This window comes from Leiobunum rupestre, chromosome 8 (genome assembly GCF_980474605.1).
Source record: "Leiobunum rupestre chromosome 8, qqLeiRupe1.1.hap1, whole genome shotgun sequence".
In the NCBI taxonomy this organism is placed as follows: Eukaryota; Metazoa; Arthropoda; class Arachnida; order Opiliones; family Sclerosomatidae; genus Leiobunum; species Leiobunum rupestre.
The window spans coordinates 30,306,567-30,324,325 of NC_143391.1; the positions used below are offsets into that span (position 1 = coordinate 30,306,567).

The 17,759-nt window shown below is 42.8% G+C and overlaps 1 pseudogene across 1 annotated transcript in view; it reads left to right on the forward strand.

Moving 5' to 3' along the window:
• Positions 1 to 16,794, forward strand: part of LOC149933117 (uncharacterized) — a 33,596-nt pseudogene extending 16,802 nt beyond the window's left edge. The window contains exons 4-8 of the transcript XR_016473193.1: positions 447 to 516; positions 11,474 to 11,584; positions 12,872 to 14,500; positions 14,533 to 15,178; positions 15,223 to 16,794. The product of XR_016473193.1 is annotated as an uncharacterized LOC149933117 (transcript). The remainder of the gene's footprint in view (positions 1 to 446; positions 517 to 11,473; positions 11,585 to 12,871; positions 14,501 to 14,532; positions 15,179 to 15,222) is intronic.
• Positions 16,795 to 17,759: the final 965 nt, after the last annotated feature.

Genomic DNA, 17,759 nt, shown 5'->3' on the forward strand with positions numbered 1-17,759 from the left:
TTCGTTGTGAAACAAACCATTAGTGAAGATTTTTGAATGGAATATGGAAGGTACAGTCATAGAAATAGGATAACAAACTAGAACGCTTAATCGAATGGCTGGCAGCCCACCGATTAGATTCTTGGCTAAAACGACCGTAACACCATCTACACCGCGCGCACGAAGCATTTTAACTAGTGATCAGGTCTACTATGTGAATAACGTAGGCACTGATGCAAACAGGGCCGTGCTTAAAGGTCTCGCGGCCCCGGGCGAAATGCATGGGCGAAACTGAAAATTTGTGAGTGTAGCGGCCCTCCGGTATATACATCCTTATGGTAAAATTTTAGCGGCCCTGGGCGACCGCCCAGCTCGCCACCCCCTAAGCACGGCCCTGGATGAAAATAACCATTTACAGGTGTTGTTGATTCATTAGTGGTCTTTTCCACTTTCTTTAACGGTTTTAGCTGTAAGTACAAAGCGAGAGAAGGCTGCAACTATCCAGAATGTGGTTTTCGGACTCATATTTTTCGAAAGGTAATTACAGCATTTCTTTGTTATTTTACGAGATGATAGATTATCTTTTGAATAATTGTTCTAACTTATCTTTTATTAAAAAAATTACTGTATTTAGGGCTAGTTAGGCTTAGAATTTGTTATCTGATTCTGTCACTCTTGTAAGCTAATGTTATACAATTATGTTACCTAGCTAGCTCATATCCAAAAGTTAATTTTTTCTTCACTGTTTGTTTGGTAATTTTACTTTGGTCGCCTAACTATTTATAATACTTAGTTTATAGTAGGTTTTCAGTAGGCTTCTGTTAAAATTAGATGTACTTTTGTTTAGATAAACTGTCTTTGCTAAAGGATTATATAAGGTATTAACCAAGTATATTCTTGCTGGCTCTGAGGTCTACATTTAGCGTTGAAATAATACACAATGTATATACTAATTTAAAGTATTAAATATAATTTATTATACGTTTGATTCGCTCGCGTTCTACATGTTGAACAGTGTCATCGGTGTCGTGTTTTCTTTTCAAAGCATTGATACTGGTCTTGTGGATTTAATCCTTACGGCAGTAAATATGAACTTAAATTGAAGTGACCCATTATTCCGACTTTGCCATCATTTTCTCTCACACATCCTTCACAATAGCTTCATTTTCAAGAGATTTATTGCAGAAATAACAAGAGTTAGCTGGGTAAATTTTAAACGCGGTTACATGAAGAGCGGCGGACGCGTTTTAAGTCAATGAAGGCTCAAAATTGTAAGACGCATTTCGGCACGGTTTATAGAATCTACACAGGTTGGAGCGCTTGGGATATGGGCAGTACCCCCGCCAGGAATTTTTAACACACAGGCCCGGTCTGATTTAAAGTCCTCCCCCCTATCTATATATTATAATTTAGTAATAACGATGTAAATAAAGGACTATATATCTCAGTGTCACAGTTTTGGAGCTCTCAGTACAGCGAAGTTAATTACGTAAATTTCCTTTTTTCTGATGAAAGTCTTGCCTTAATAGGTGTATTATACAGTTTAGTACATTTTCTGAAATCGGTTTCTCTCTTGGAAGGTTAGTTTTTTAGTTATTTGGTAGTATACGGAACCCTAAATCGACGAAAATCGAAGAATTTTAAGCCTAAAAATTTGGGCGTTGGAGTATCAATATCGAAGCTCGTGCGTCGTGAATTAAAACGGAGCGCGTGTAAAAAGCTGTTAAAAAAATGAGTCAAAACCCTCGAAAAAGAAATGTCAGCGGTGGAGACGACGCTTCGAGTTTAAAAATATGTTCGTGTTGTGATCAACAATTAACCCAGAAGGCCAAGAGCATACAGTGTGCTGGATGTGGACTCCGTTTCCATATAAAATGCGTTAAAGTTTCGGAATCGTTGTACTGGGCGTTAGAAGAGGATAGACGAGTGAAATGGTATTGTCACTTAGATGGTTGTGATTTTGAAAACGATGGACAGTTTGGTGAGACTTCTACAACGAAGCCACAAATGGATGAACTCTGGTTTACAGGTTTACAGGTTTATTGGTAGCCGTAGTTATACACCCTTTTATAACAGGGCGGCTCCGACACAGGGCCGGAGCACAGCCTACAATTTTAGCGTTTTAAAGTTACGGAAATTATAACAACATTTAAAACTATAACGTCCTCATACCATAAACACTCTACAAACGCAAAACAATAAAAATAAAATACAGATATAAGTCGTATTAAAAGTCTTATTAGTCTTATTAGCCTTATTAAGCGGCTCAACTTCTTTTCCTTTACACATCTCAGCCACCCTTACTTCAAGTTGACCAATGTCTTTTATAACTTAATTCCTATCATCCCTAGCATCCTCTGACAAAAACAAGAAACGTAAAAGGGTCAGTGCAACTTATCGCGGCGCCATTGCTCCCTGGCATTGTGCCATTCCAACAAGATACATTTAACTCCTACAGGGTTCCAATCAGAGCGCCCAAAGCCAACCATATCTTTAAGAGACGAGTCAAACCATTCAGCCCTCCAGTCATTACTCGTGGTACTCGTACCCACAGCAGGACACTCCGCCAAAACATGTTCAATATCTTCATAATACCACCCGCACAAAGGACATTCAGGTGAGCAGTCTGTCAGCTGACTCTGACGCCCCGCTGTCAACAGTGACCCAGATCGGGCCTGGAACAGCAAACTGCTGCTCTTTGTTCCGTCATAGAACATCTCCGGAGCTGGTTTTTCCTTAGCCGAGTATTGTCGTAGGCTGTCTTTGCTCAGCACTCTAGCCTTCCAAGCACATTCAGACGCCTTTTTTACCTCGTTCTCCACTATGTTGATCCACTGTATATACGTTTCAGCCGTTCCTCTGTTTGTACCAGCCCCATGCGAACGATCCAGACGCTCCACAGCTTTTGTCCACTCCGTGTGAATCCCGTTTTTTCGTATATAGAGGAACATTTTCTTTACTAGCCTTCTCTCAGGGAGAAATTTAAGTCTTCCCAAATACTTCAATTTACTCTTAGCTTCCCTATCACGAAACAGGCTCCACCCCATTTCGCCTTGGATCGCAGCATCTGCTGCCATTGGACCCGCAATTATGAGTGTTTTACCAACATCCCGCTGAGCTCTATCCAATACCTCTAGAGTTTTGGGTGAATAACAGATTACCTCGTTCGCAAAAGTCAAGGCAGGGACAGCCACAGTTTTCCAAATGATACGACCTATTGCATATGGGTTATAGGACTCCCTTGCTGAGGTGCACACACCCCAACGAAACCTTTGCGCCTTCGTAATGAGTGCTCTCTCTCTTGTTTGCTGTTTGAGATCCGTGTTTTCAATTTTAACGCCCAAGTACGTGTATTCTGTGACCTCCTCCATTTCGCGACCCTGGAGCAGAAGGATCTGGCCTGGTGGACCGTTGGAGGACATAAATTTTGATTTCACAAAACTGAAGGTAAGCCCCACATCCTTTGCAAATGAACTTGCTATATCAAGTAATCCCTGCATGTCGTTGGGGTTGTTCGCGAATAAAACTATATCGTCAGCGAAGAAGAGGTAGGCCAGGCTGAAGCCGTAATTTTCTGAGGTCATCGGTGGAAGCACCGCTCGTATACCAGAGGCATCTAACTTCCTGGCCAGTGGGTCCAAAAACGCAATGAAAAGGATGGGGGACAGAGGACAGCCTTGACGAAGGCCCACTAAGCTTTTAACCGCTGGAGTCGATACTCCATCCAGGCTATAGGAGTAATCGCAATGTTCGTACAGACTCTTTATTGCCATTGACAGCGGCCGAGGTATGCCCATTTCATCTAGTCTTTTCCATAAAAAGTCTCTCGATACACTGTCATACGCCTTCTGAAGGTCCAGGAAAGCCACCTTAAGAGGAATTGATCTAGATCTTGAAATTTCAAGCAGGTGGCAGATAACAAACAGATGATCCCCAATACGCCGATCCCTTCTAAAACCACCTTGGCCCTCACTGAGTAAGTCATTGTCTTCCAAGGTCTCACTCAAACGGTCCTTTAAAATCAAGGCAAAAAGTTTGTACAACACTGAAGTGACTGCAATCGGCCTATAGGAGTCCATTTCCGTAGGATCCTTTCCTTTCCCTTTGAATATTAGAGACACCTTTGCTGTATGCCACGAGATAGGAACAACGCCATTATCGAGGATACCGTTAAAAATCATACACAGAGCAGAGCAGGCTCGAGGGCCGAGGTGTTTAAGACACTCGGCATAGATGCCCTCCAAACCAGCTGCTTCACCCGACTTTAGACCTTGTATGGCTCGAATGACTTCTATCACAGTGAATTGTAACGGAGCAAAATCAGGGTTCGGATTAGGACATCCCGAAATTGGGGCCGGCGCCGAGAGTAGTTCTTGTTCAAGATCATACACATACTCAATAATCCTCTCTATAATTTCATCGCGGGTGTGGAGCAGCGAGCCCCGCTTAGCCTTCAGACCCCGGCTCGATCTCTTAACAGACTTGCTGGAATTACGTAGCTTTTTCAGGTAGCGCCAAAATTTTTTTCCTTTGTCCTTCCCTGCACTACAGATACTTTTTTCAAGTTTCTTGTCAAACGCTCTCTTCTTTACCGCAATCAGAGATGTGGCCGATGTTTTAGCAGCTCTGTACCGTTGCCACAAGCTCAGAATAATTTCCGGAGACTGTCCGGAGGCCAACGCTTTTCGATGCTGTCTATTTGCTTCCTTTCGTTTATTAATTGCCGCTTTCACTTCACCATCCCACCACTGCTTCGGTTTATACCCTGTTTTTCCCTTTGCGGTAACTGTTGGTTTCCTTTGAAGAGTAGCCATCATGGTATCACGCATTGCCGCTGTGAAGTCTTCATAATTTTGCAGCCCCTGTTCAGCAAGCTCCTCCATTCTATTGCGGAAGGCAACTAAACTATCTTCATCATCTAATATCCAGAATACTGGTAGTTCATTTACATCTTTTGTATGTTCTGTCGACAGAGGTAAGGCCCCCCCTTGTGGCGGCTGAAAATTCATTGTCACAAAAATGGAGTTATGGTCACTACCCACGCTCGAGTCGCCAGCTTCGTCTATTTTAATTTCTACTACATTATCAATCAACTCTTCACTACATAAAACGTAATCAACAGTGGTGCGCGAGTCTCTACCATGCCAGGTGAATTTACCGTTACAGCAAGGAGTCAAGTTAGCAATAACCAAATTATTCATATCCACAAAAGTCTTCATACGCAGGCCGTTAATATTTTCTTCTTCCAGTTCCGCAATGTGTCCATTAAAATCGCCCATCAAACATATTTTGTGGCCTCGTCGTTGTTCAAATAAAATGTCTTCCTGCAGGCACGTATATATATTCTCATTCCAATCAATAACTTTCGGTTGCGTACCTGTCGCACAGTATATCACAGCAAAGCTGACTTTGGGGAACGCTACATGGCTGAACCACATATGCTCCCGACAGCGGCGGTGAATTATGATATCCTCAGACTGCGGGAAAACAATACCAATTCCCCCCAGTCTCTTCTCCTTCTTGGTGCGATTGACTCCCTCCCACTGAAATGAGCTTGGCAACCCAGGAGGGGTTTCCCCATCTCGGAGGTGTGATTCTACCACCCCAAAAAACATTAATCTTTTCTTTTTCAAAATCTGGGCCATCTCTTCCCACCTTTGGAAACCCCTACCGCCCTGGATGTTAAGAAAACCAAAGGCCGGTCGACTGCATTTGCGCTTCTGGCTCTGTCTTTTACCCCTCTTGACTCGTTTTTTCTTAGAACAATAAGAACTACTGATAGCTTCATCCCTTGTAGCAGCACCACAATTGAAAGAGAGGGAGACAGGCAAAGTGTTTAAAACTTTAGTATTTATAGACGAAGAGGTATTTTCAAAAACTTCCATATGTTCAATAAACGTACACAATGCATTATCAACGGATATGCTAGGGGTTACGGCAGAAACTTCACTCGCTATATCATTCCCAAACAAGTCTGTAGTACATATTACATCACTATTTACATTCAATACACACGTTTCGTTACACAAATGTAGGTAGGAGGCGTGGACTTCACTCTCTGGGGATGTGAAACTCTGGCGAGTGTCTTTAAGGGGAAGCATTTTAGACTATTAGTACCAATGAAAATCAACAGATGGCGCTGACCGTTACACCTTTCGCGGGCGTTCCAATCTTACTACGCCATCTACAAAACCGATATTTTTAAATTTATAAAATGACGAAAAAATACACAGAATTCTTTAATTCTTCATTTGATTCGTATTTATAAAAATAAATTAACTTAATAATACAATAATACTTTTGTTTTATTATTATAATATTTTCAACTTTTAGTCGCATTTAATATAACCAGATAGAATGATTGTGAAAAACGTTTTCCTCCTATAGAAACTCTATGGGATGAGGTCTTGCCGTGCGTTTATTTATTTATTTATTTATTTATTATTAAGAAAAATACAAGTTACAAAGCTAGAATAGCTTGTATATAACCCACAAGTGGAAAAGCAAGAAAAAAAAATTAAACGGTAGAATGGAGAAACTCCCGAGTGCGGCTGCGGAAAGTCCAACGAGATTGAGCAGAAAGTACATCTGCGGGGAGGGAGTTCCAAGTTTGGATAGCACGGAAAGCAAGGTGCCATTGACGTTGTTTGGTCCGGGCCCGTGGTTTGAATATTTTCGCTGCATGACCCCTGGTCTTGCGAAGAGTGTCTAATTTGAAGAAGGTGGACAACTGGAGAGCAGACTGACCCGACCACATGCTCCAGATACACACCAGGTCATTAATCGCGTGTCTGAGAAGCGGGGAGTCCAGCTTGAGGGCCTCATTCCGCGCAACCGGAGGAAGGCACTCAAGGCCCTTAGTGAGTTTAGTAAAACGGTTGTGGGCTTTTGTAAGGTTGTCCCGGTCCCCTTGAAGGGGCGGGCTCCACACTTCGGATCCAAAGTTGATATAGGGCAAGACAAGGGAGTTGTACAGGGTACGTATCAGCCGTGGGGAGCGAAAATAAAAAGAGCGACGTGTCAAGCCGGTGATAGAATTAATCTTTTTAACAGCTTTTGTGCAGTGGTGACTGAAGTTGAGGGAGGAGTCCACCCAAACTCCGAGATCGCGCACCGGAGAATCACTGGTCGAGATAGTAGAACCACCCAAAAAGTACCAAGCACAGGGATTAGAACGCCCAAGGTGGTTCACTCCCCATTTAGAGACATTAAATTCCATTTTGTGAGCGTTAGCCCAGGCCGCCACAGCCTGGAGGTCTTGATTGAGGCGCTGTTGATCTAATGAGGTGGAAACCTGGTTTGCTAATTTTGAGTCGTCGGCAAATAAGTAGAGTCGAGAGTGCTGGACCACCTGCGGCATGGAATTGATGAAAACGGTGAAAAGGATCGGACCAAGCACACTCCCCTGGGGAACCCCTGTGAGAGGAGTTTGTGGTGGTGAAGCATACCCTTGAAGGACATCAGAATGCCGACGCCCGATGACGAAGTTGGAGAGCCATGTGAGAGCAGCTCCCGTAATTCCGGCTTTCTGCAGAGCAGCAATCAATTCAGGATGGGGAATGGTATCGAACGCTTTTCTGAAGTCTAGATAAATGACATCGACAGGCTTCCCCTCATCCAACCAGGTGGTCCAGTCGTTGGTGGCGGACAAGAGATTAGTGGTGCAAGAATGTTTGACGCGAAATCCATGTTGAGACGGATGGAGAAAACTGGTGGCCTCCAGGAAGGCACGGATGGGTTTATCAACCAAGCGTTCTCCAATTCGAGCAACGTGACAGGTGTTGGCAATAGGGCGGTAATTGGCAGGGTTGTCACGGGAGCCAGCTTTATGAATCGGAGTGATGTTGGCACTCTTCCATTGCTGGGGTACAATCCCTGTAGTGAAACTCATATTGTACATGATGCATAACGGAGAGGCGAGCGCATTGGCTAGGAGTTTAAGCAGAAACGGGTGTAGCCCATCGGGGCCAGCAGATTGGGTAGAGTTCAACGACAGCAGTTGTTTGTGTACATCAGCCGCGGTACAAGAAAAGGAGTCGAGAGAAGGCTGGGTACTGCCCGGTGTGGGAGGCACAGTGGAGGGCGAAAATGATTGATTGACAGTAGAGGAAACAGAGATGAAATGGTCAGTGAGGATAGTAGCCATCAAACTAGGTTCAGTGACAAGTTGGCCATCAGAGGCCCTCATCGCTGTAATGGTGAATTTAGTTCGCCGCAATCTATTAACATGACTGTAGAAGACCTTCGGATTGGAAGCAATTTGCGCAGTGAGGTCAGCTTCAAATTTGCGCTTAAAGTTCCGACTAGCATTAGTTACGGCATTCCTGGCACTTTTGTACGCAGCGTAGTCCTTTTCAACCCGAGATTGGGAGTACCCACGGCGTTTAGAACGCACGTACTGCGCCCAGGTAGTGGTTTTGAAAAAAAAAGATTTCTGGAAGCGTGCAGAGAAATGAGCCGGACGAAGAGGACGGTTGACCCGAAGAGGAACAAAACGCTGAATACCGTCATGAAGGATGGCCGAAAAACGGGACCAGCAGAATTCAACATCGCCAGAGCCAAATTCAGCTCGCCAGTCGACCTGGGAGATAAAGGTACCGAACGAGTCGTAGTCCCCTCTGAAGAAGTCACGACATTGGCGGTGAGGCACCGATGGTGTTGGGCAGGCGATGCATAAGAGAATGACATTGTGGTCACTTTTACCCAGCGGAGGGAGCTGTTTGACATCGTAGACAAGGTGTTCTTCAATAGAGAAGACAAGGTCCAGTGTACTAGGGCGCTGGAAGACATATCCCAAACGGGTGTGACAGTAGATGGACTGTGTTAAGTTGGCGTCAGTGACCATTTCGAAAAAACGCGTCACCTGGTAAGGGGTGGAAAGGCACGAGGAAGGATACGACATATCCGTATATTGCTTAGACCTACAATATCGCTCCAGGGTGACCCGTTGCTCTTCTTTACATATATTTTAGGCCTAAAGTTCCCCCCCTCTTGGACAAAAAAAAACAGGATTAAAACATTATTTTTACTTCCCCCTCGTGGCCCCTCTATTGTAGCGACTGTCGACCCTTTTCTCGGACTTCGCGGTTGTAAAGGATTATGTTCAGCGTTTTGTTTAGTGCCTACGGCAGAAGAGATAATGCTTACTTTTACGCTTAAAATGCGAACCTATCTTTGTAGCGCGTAAGACAGATTGAGATTCTTCGGTAAAACACGCCGATTCAATAGGTCTAGTTCAAATCGAGAAAAATCAGTCACTCACGAAATTTTAATGTGTTGGAAGACATAATAAATTTAAATAATAAATAAAAGTTTACAAATTTCACTGAAGTTAATTAATGTTTATCAAACAGAATTTCAAACTTAGCGATTAAACTTAAAAAACGTTTACGTAGGAAATAGGTTTTAATAATTGTTACTCATAAGTCATAATTAAAACTTATTTAAAATAAATTTGTACGCTGAAAATATTTTACATCTCAAGTTGGTTCTATTTGAAATTAATATTGTTTCCCATAGCCTTTCAACAAATTCAAAGTATATAGGCGATTTCTCATCGGCGACCTTTTAAACTTAGTTCCGGGTGCCATGTTTTCCCCGAATTAGTTCTTGTCCCTTTGGTAATATTTCTATCCCTTGCGCGAAACTCTTTGCGGTCCGAATTTACTAGTTTATATATATTACCAGGAAATTATATAGGTATACACTTGGAATGTCTAAGGAAGATTTTGGCAGCCGTGATGATGCTCGTAGAAAGCGCGAAAGATAAACTGTCGCGCCTCGCTACCCTAATTCGACGAAAACTTCGACTCATTAAGCCTAGTCCCGGTTATTATATATTAGCTTTACCTGATTTCTCTTTTTTTAAACATATAAATACCTAAAATTAGGTATCACTTTACTTGTTTTTGCGGATAACATAATAAATCTTCAGTAAGATAATAAATTGAGGTTTGGCCGGAGGTTTGGCCGTAGCTTTGGCCATGGCCGCCATTGTGGTGATATTTTTCTCCCCACGATAAAAACTATTGAAAAAAAAAACAGTGACGTACCACTGCCAAAACTTTTCATTGAGCCTTGTCCCAGTTATTATATATTAGCTTACCTGATTTTCTCTTTTTGAAATTAGGTATCACTACATTTGTTTAACGAATAACTTTATAAATACCCATAAAACTTCAGTACGATAACAAATTGAGGTTTTTAAATCAATTTTCTGGTAAGCCTTTTTTTTGCGCTCGAAGATTACCTATTTGTTACCATGGCGACGCATTCTTTTCGCGCTAAACCTCGAGCCACGAATTTGAAATGTCTTGTTATGTCTTACACTCGACGTAGTTAAGCCCCGCCTTTTTCTCGACGCGCTTTCGTCACACCGTCCCAATGGAACCTTAGACACTCCAAGTATATACCTATATAGTTTCCTGATATTACGTACACACGTGTGCTCTGATATGGCTATGTTCTTTTTTTGTCGAAGTCTTCCTACCCAGGGTTTCGTGGCGCTCCCTGCGTTTCTGTAATTCACAACTTTAATCACTGTAATACGATTTCGCGGTGCTTTTTCAACATTACCGTGCGGATATTGGTTTTTTAGAACTTACTGGGATTTATTACCTTTGATCATATTACAATTTGTGAATTAAATAGTTGATTTTATAAAAGGGAGGAGTCTAGCTTGAACATGTTGCATTTTTATTATTTCGCCCGTGTGAAGAATATTATATCTCGTGATGTAGAGAGCAACATTTTAACAAGTTAGCTAAGAGAGCACCAGTTATTTTTAAAATTATAAATAAATAGACCCATGTTGAAAGTTGGGGGGCCGAAAATTAACATTTGACCTGGCAACTCAGCATTTGGACGGAACATCCGTTTCCTTACTTCCGCCTGTATATTTCAATGGCAGTCACGTGGTTCAAAACGTCATAAACAGGATGTTCCGTCCACAGGTCTCACTTAAGCCTCGTCTGCGGCCCCTCTTTTGTTATGGGTCTATTAAAAACACTATTCGTTTCGAGATAATATATATATATCCACCAACTTTATTCTGACAACGCTCAATCGAACATTTGGTTTGGAAATCAAATGGGTTGGTCACGTAATTTAGCTATCAGCGCTTTAATCCTTATCCTAATATCCTCTTTCCTTTCATAAAATACCCCAAAAACCCTGGCACCTTCCGCCACTGACGAGTTTAAAAGCAATGGGTTACCACTTTTAGCCCACCCCAATCTGTCCGAACACTCTAAAAGCTGCGGGCCAATACCAAATATTTCCATTCCTGCCCGTAAAAGCTTAGGAAGGCCTAACAACAGGCTAAAGACATGGACAAAAGCACTACTTTAATCCCAAAATATTCCCCACCCCCAAAAAAGGGGCTTTTCCAATTTCGGCCGAAAGTATGAGGAATTGAGGATTCCTGATCATTCCTCATATTTTGGTTTACTTCAACACATTTGCTGAAAAAAGTACCGCTCGCGTTCTCCTACAGTGTAGAACTCCAGTAAAGAGTCGTCATGGAAAGACAACGGAATAAAAAACCAACGTCAAATCGCGCCAAGAAGAGAGCTTCTCGTATGAAATGGGAAAACAATCTATCAAAGTAAGTGTCTTTTGCGTCTTCTTTTCGATATATTTACTAAACAACGTCTAGAAGTTATATTAAACCGGGAATTCTAATCATAATTGCCGAAAAACTACCGATATTTCAAATAGCATAGCTTTGACTGTATTAAAAAGCGTAAGCGTACTTTGTACTACCAAAGGCTGTACTTTCTGTACTCGGTGTACTTTTGGCAGGTCGTTAGCCCCTTGGTCTATTCTCGACGATTTGACAAGCTTTTGGCGAGAGATATACAGGGTGTCCTTTTTTATCAGAAAAAGCTATTTTTTTCAATAACCGTTTCAGTTAGAATGTGGAATTTTTCAGTGTGAATTGTCAGTACTGGGGGCCATTGTTGTACATAATTTTTATCGATTTAAAAAACAAATATTTTCAAATTCTTAAAAAATAACTTTTTATTTATTGGAGCTAGTAAAATTTTGCCAATGAGAAAAATGTAGAGCCACGTCGAAAACATAAGTATAACGTTTGTCCGTTGAAAACTAAATAATTTTTCACGAAATTACACGCGTTTGAAAATTGACTAAATGGGTAAACAAAATAATTGGAAAAATCAAAAACTTTAATCTTTTGGATGCAGTGTTATTTCGTGAAAAATTATTTGGTTTTCAACAACCAAACGTTATTCTTATGTTTTAGATGTCGCTCTACATTTTTCTCATTGGCAAAATTTTACTAGCTCCAATAAATAAAAAGTTATTTTTTCAGAATTTGAAAATATTTTTTTAAAATCGATAAAAATTATGTACAACAATGGCCCCCAGTACTGACAATTCACACTGAAAATTCTACATTCTAACTGAAACGGTTATTGAAAAAAAAATCGCTTTTTCGAATAAAAAAAGGACACCCTGTATACTAAAACTGTCTAATGTATACTATCATAAGTAACATTATGATTTAAGTATGACACTTCATATTCTCCCAACGATAATTTTGTTATTTATAGCCTTTTATTATCATTACGTGGCTAAGAACTGGTAACACTGCGCGAATTGAATCGGGATCTATATAAAGGACTGACATTCGCGATACTAATGTGACATCGCCGAAGATAATTTCGCCTTAGGCATCGCAGTGCTTCGCCTTAAAACTAGGGTACGTTGTTCGAACCGGCGAAAACGAGATAGATAAAATCCATTTCCAGATAACTCACCCCCTACCCCACCCCCGAGAGAAAACCAAACTGTAAAAAGAGTACAGTTAATTCATAAAAGGTGGATAACCGTTGCTTTACATTTAAAAATATATACATATATTTTTAAGGGATAAAAAAATTACGGAGGATTTTATGTTGAATCAAAAGAATCACCAGTCGACGTTCAATCAAGAGGAGAGCACGCAGTCAAAGTCTAGTCATGAGAAAGTCGCGCAACCATTAAATAATGATATCACAACCAGAGCTCCCGAATCTCCAGGTTTTATAAGGTCAATTTACCCCTCGTTTAAAAATTCTGGGTTGAATAGCGATACTTTGGTTGGCCGTAGGATCGTTGACCCCGTTTATTTTATCCAGCAAATTAGGGAAATGGACAGACACTACTTTTTATGTAATGGTCGGCAAGGTAAATGTTTCGATCAGTCTAACGGGTACTTCAAGTATCTAAAAGAAAGGCGCGTTGGCCTTTATTCCCGTTTATATTTCGAATGCGACCAATGCCGAAAAATATTTACAGTGAATTCGGATAAAATAGCCGAAAATGTGACAAAAATAAAAGAAAAGGGCGAAAAAGAGCTGTCAATTAATGACGAAGTGGTGATGGGATTTATGGGTGTGGGATCGGGATTTGCCAACGTCGACGAAGTATTTTCGGTACTTGGAGTACCCGTTATGGCTGAATCGAGTTATATGCAAATTGAAAATAGAATTGGAGAAATGTGGAAAAAGCTTTTAGCCGAAGAATTAATGTTATCTGGCCAGGAGGAGTACCGGTTAGCGGCCGAAGCCGGTAACTTTTGCGAAGCCCCTTTCAATAATATTTGCTTCATCGCGGTCATTGTAGATGGAGGTTGGATTAAAAGAAGTTTCGGCCATAGTTATAATTCAAATTCGGGCTTCGCTGTAATCATTGGCGCTAGAACCGGAAAAATTTTGTACATTGATTACAGAAACAAATTTTGCGCTTTGTGCAAATTCCACGTGAAACGAGGCAATGAGGCACCAAAGCACGACTGCTTCAAAACTGGGATGGCTCTTCTAGCGCCATGGAAGCTAACATTCTTCAAAAAGGCTTCAACGCGAGCGTGGAGATGCACAAATTGCAATATCGCGTGTTTATTGGGGATGGAGATTCGTCCGTCATGCACGAACTTCAAAGCAAAGTAGAAGTTTATGGGCACAAAATTGCGAAAAGGGAATGCGCCAATCACGTCGTAAAAAATTACACCAAAGCGTTATACAATTTAAAAAAAGACAAAGATAAATGCGGTAATATTTTAAATAACGTTTTAATAAAAAACATATCGAAGGGAACGAGAGCCGCGATATCTAAACATTCATCGACTGACCACTCAGTACCTGCCTTGAAAAAAGACATAGTTAATGCGCCCAAACATTATTTTGGAGATCACAGAACGTGCGATGCCAGTTTTTGCGACAAACGAGGTGAAAATAGTGGTAAATGGGAGAGCGTAGCTTCCCCTATTAGAAGGAACATTACAGCCGCTGCCGTTCGAATAGCGGATAAAGCCGATAAATTAATTACAAACGACACAAGCAACCAGGCCGAAAGCACGATGTCTTTAATAGGAAAGCATATCGGTTGTAAAAGAAAAGACATGGGAAAGAGAGGCGTGATACCCAGTCGTATCGCGTCGGCTGCCATAAATAAAAACAGAGGAGCGGGAAACTACCAAATTCAGTTTTTTAGAAAAATAGCTGGTAAGAGTCCGAACATTATTTTGAAAAAATGAGCAATCAGACTTTTACGCAAAAACAAATCTCTCAGCACTCTAAGCGCAGTCTTTTCGAAAGGAAAAAACTTTTCGTTGGCGCTACTAGAAAAACGCACCCGGTTGACGACGGAAAGGCGCATAATGGTGAGAATGCCATGAAACCCGACATGTTACCTGAAACCATATCTGAATTGGCGAGACTAAAACTAGAAGAGCTGAGGGTGACACCGGAGAAACAGAGCGCTATCGAGATGATGACGAGGCAGCGAGGCAATTCGTCGGAATGGTCAGATCAGAGAAGACATCGCCTCACCGCGTCTAATTTCGGTCGCGTCTGTAAAATGAAATCTACAACAAAAAGCGGCAAAACGGTTGAAAGTCTCCTTTATCCAAAACCTCCTTCCCAAAATATGGATTACATATTTGCGTATGGACATGAAGGCGAAGAAAAAGCCAAAGAAATCCTAAGAAAAGAACATCATTTGGACGTAATAGATTGTGGAATATTTATTGATTTGGAATACGGGTTTTTAGGGGCGTCTCCGGATGGTCTAGTTGGCGAAGACGCCATAGTAGAAGTGAAATCACCTTTTACCTATCGCACTGTCATATCGAAGAATTAAATTTCCAAGCCAAAACTAAGAAAACACGCCAAACTAAAACTTTTTTTTGCACATACGATGATGAAGAGAACAATTCTCTAAAACTTAATAGAAATGACCATTTCTATTTTCAAACCCAAGGGCAATTGCATATTACGAAAAGAAAATTTTGTTATTTTGTTGTGTATACTGAAAATGGCATACACGTAGAAACAATCGAGAGAGATGACGATTTTTGGGGAAAAAAATGAAAGATAAATTAGTCACATTTGATAATAACTGTATGCTACCAGAAATAGTTGACTCTCGGTTTAAAAGAAGTATGGAGCTGTAACGGGGAGCTAGTTACGGGAAGCCTCGGTGGGTTTTGTTTATGGTTTGGTTGCAGGAGCGATGGAGAGATGGCGCCACCAGTCCAGCGGCGGGAGTCTTATCTGGAGTTCAAGGGTTGACATCGGCGGGCTTTTTGGACGTTATAAGGCGGTGCTTACAGGAGGCCGATGGTTACTGTAAGCCTGGACTCGGTGGAAAGGTTATCGAACTGTATACACGATATCGGAGCGCAGAATAAAGACTTGTTTTTTAAAGTTATCATTTGGTTTCCTAAACTTAATTGTTTAATCGAACTCAACGGTCAAACCTTGACCTCGTCTTCCCCTACATTTTTGGAGGTACCGCCGAGATAATTTTTTTTTTTCCGCTGATCGTAAGTTTTGGAGGGTTTTTTTTCCGCAATGTCTTTCCTATGGTGAATGGGCTGGTTTTAGTATTTTTATACAAGGTTCTATGTGGGCTATCTTCTGATGGTCTTGGTTTATTTTTAATGGGGCTTATGGAAAGTTTTTAAATGGGGAAGGGTTTCTTTAAAGCTTGTTTTCTATAATGAGAGACATGGTTGGTGGCGGTTCTATCTGGGGTCCGTTGGTTGTGGTATTAATTGCTGGGGCAATATTACGGTTGATGGTTGGGGATATCGGGGTCGATCGACGGGTTGACTTGGAACGTAGGTTTCTTTCGGGTTTGTCGTCATGGTTTGCGATGGTTCGGAGTTGTAGAGACAGGAGGTTACGGAGTTGTGGGATGGTGGAGGATGGTTTTCCATGGCGGCCCGGCTGGCACGTGGGCGGTGGAATTCGGGACGAATTGATTATTTGCCCTTCCTAGGGGGGTTAGCCGGGGAGAGTTGGTGCGGTTGTCGTCGTCGGGGACTGAAGCGGGAAGCATAATGATGGTCTTCACCTGGCTCGTCTCGGGGCTGGTTCTGGTGGGTTGAGGAGGATTTCTGTCGGCGACGGGTTTACCTTGGCGGGCACTATCAAACTGGTAGTTGGAAACTCGAACCGGGGGCGGACGTCGGGCGGCAGTTCCGTCAGCTTCGTTGGGGATCCAGAGAGCGGGATTTTTCGGTGATTTCTTATCACGTCGGTAACGTACATACTGGCGAATTTGTTCCTCTTCTTGGTTCTGGACGGGGTATCGCTGCGTTTTCTTTGTTCGGCTCTCCGAAGCAGGGTGGTCCGTGTAGGGGGTTCAGGCTTGGTAACACTACAGCTGGAGAAATAGGGGAACAGGGTCATTGGAGCTGTGGTCCGCTGAGGGGGGACGTGGTGCAATTGGAGGAACTACCCGGGTGGTCTCGGGGACCATGCTGTTGGGTTGAAGGGGTTTTGCGACGGGTTACCTTGATGGGCTTCATCATTACTTCTGATGGTTCTAAGCTGAAATCGGGGGGGGGGATTCTGGTCGGCAATTCCTTCATAGGGAATGTCAGGGGTGGAGTTCTGTCTTCTTGCGTATGTCTTTTCCGGTGGAGGCGGCCCGGGGTTTTCTCTGTCAAGGGTTTTTCTCTGTGGTGGGCCGGGCAGTGGACCTGGGGCCGGGATTCTGGGCATGTGTTGACTTTGCCTGGTCGTTATGGGTGGAACCGGTTGCTGGTTAGTCGGGGAAAAAGTCCTCGGCGTGGTGTTTATGATATTACTCCAGGGCCGGTTCGGGAAAAGTTGCGGTCGAGTCCTCAGGTTGCGACGTATCTTCGGGATCATTTTGGCCATGGGTTGAGCTTGGATGGTTTTTTGTCTTGGCCAGTTGGGGGTTCTCCTTTTGTAACGACTAGGGAATCTTTGTAGTAATTTAGATGGTTAGTTGCAGGTATGTCGGAAGAGGTATTGGATCCTGGGGTGGTCGAGGACGTACTCTTGCTGAGTGATGGTGGCAGGGACGAGTTGGTGGAGGTCGAACGTCTGGTGGTGCGTCGTGCGGCTGGGGTCGGAGGTTTTGGACAGGCGGTACTGTTGGAGGTTTTGGAGGCAGCGGCGGTGTTGGAGAAAGGGTCTGAGGATTCGGATGTTCCGGTGAAGCAGGGTTCTGAGGAAGTTCCGTCCATGGTTCCGGTTGCTTCGCAAATGGTACCGGTTGTTGGTCCGTCGGCGGTGGCTACCGTTTGTTTGGACGTCTCGGTGGGTTCTCGACCGTCGGAGGCTCAGGCAGCGTTGGAGAGGTGTGCTTTTCGGCATTTGGATGGGTTTGGGTACATTACCTAGATTTCTAAGAAGCTGGTCTGGCCGGCTGATATGTCATTTGATCGGTTGGTGGAGTTAAAGCCTGGATATTTCGGGGACGGCTTCGTCGGGTGCGTCTCTAATTTGGCTCTTCCGGCT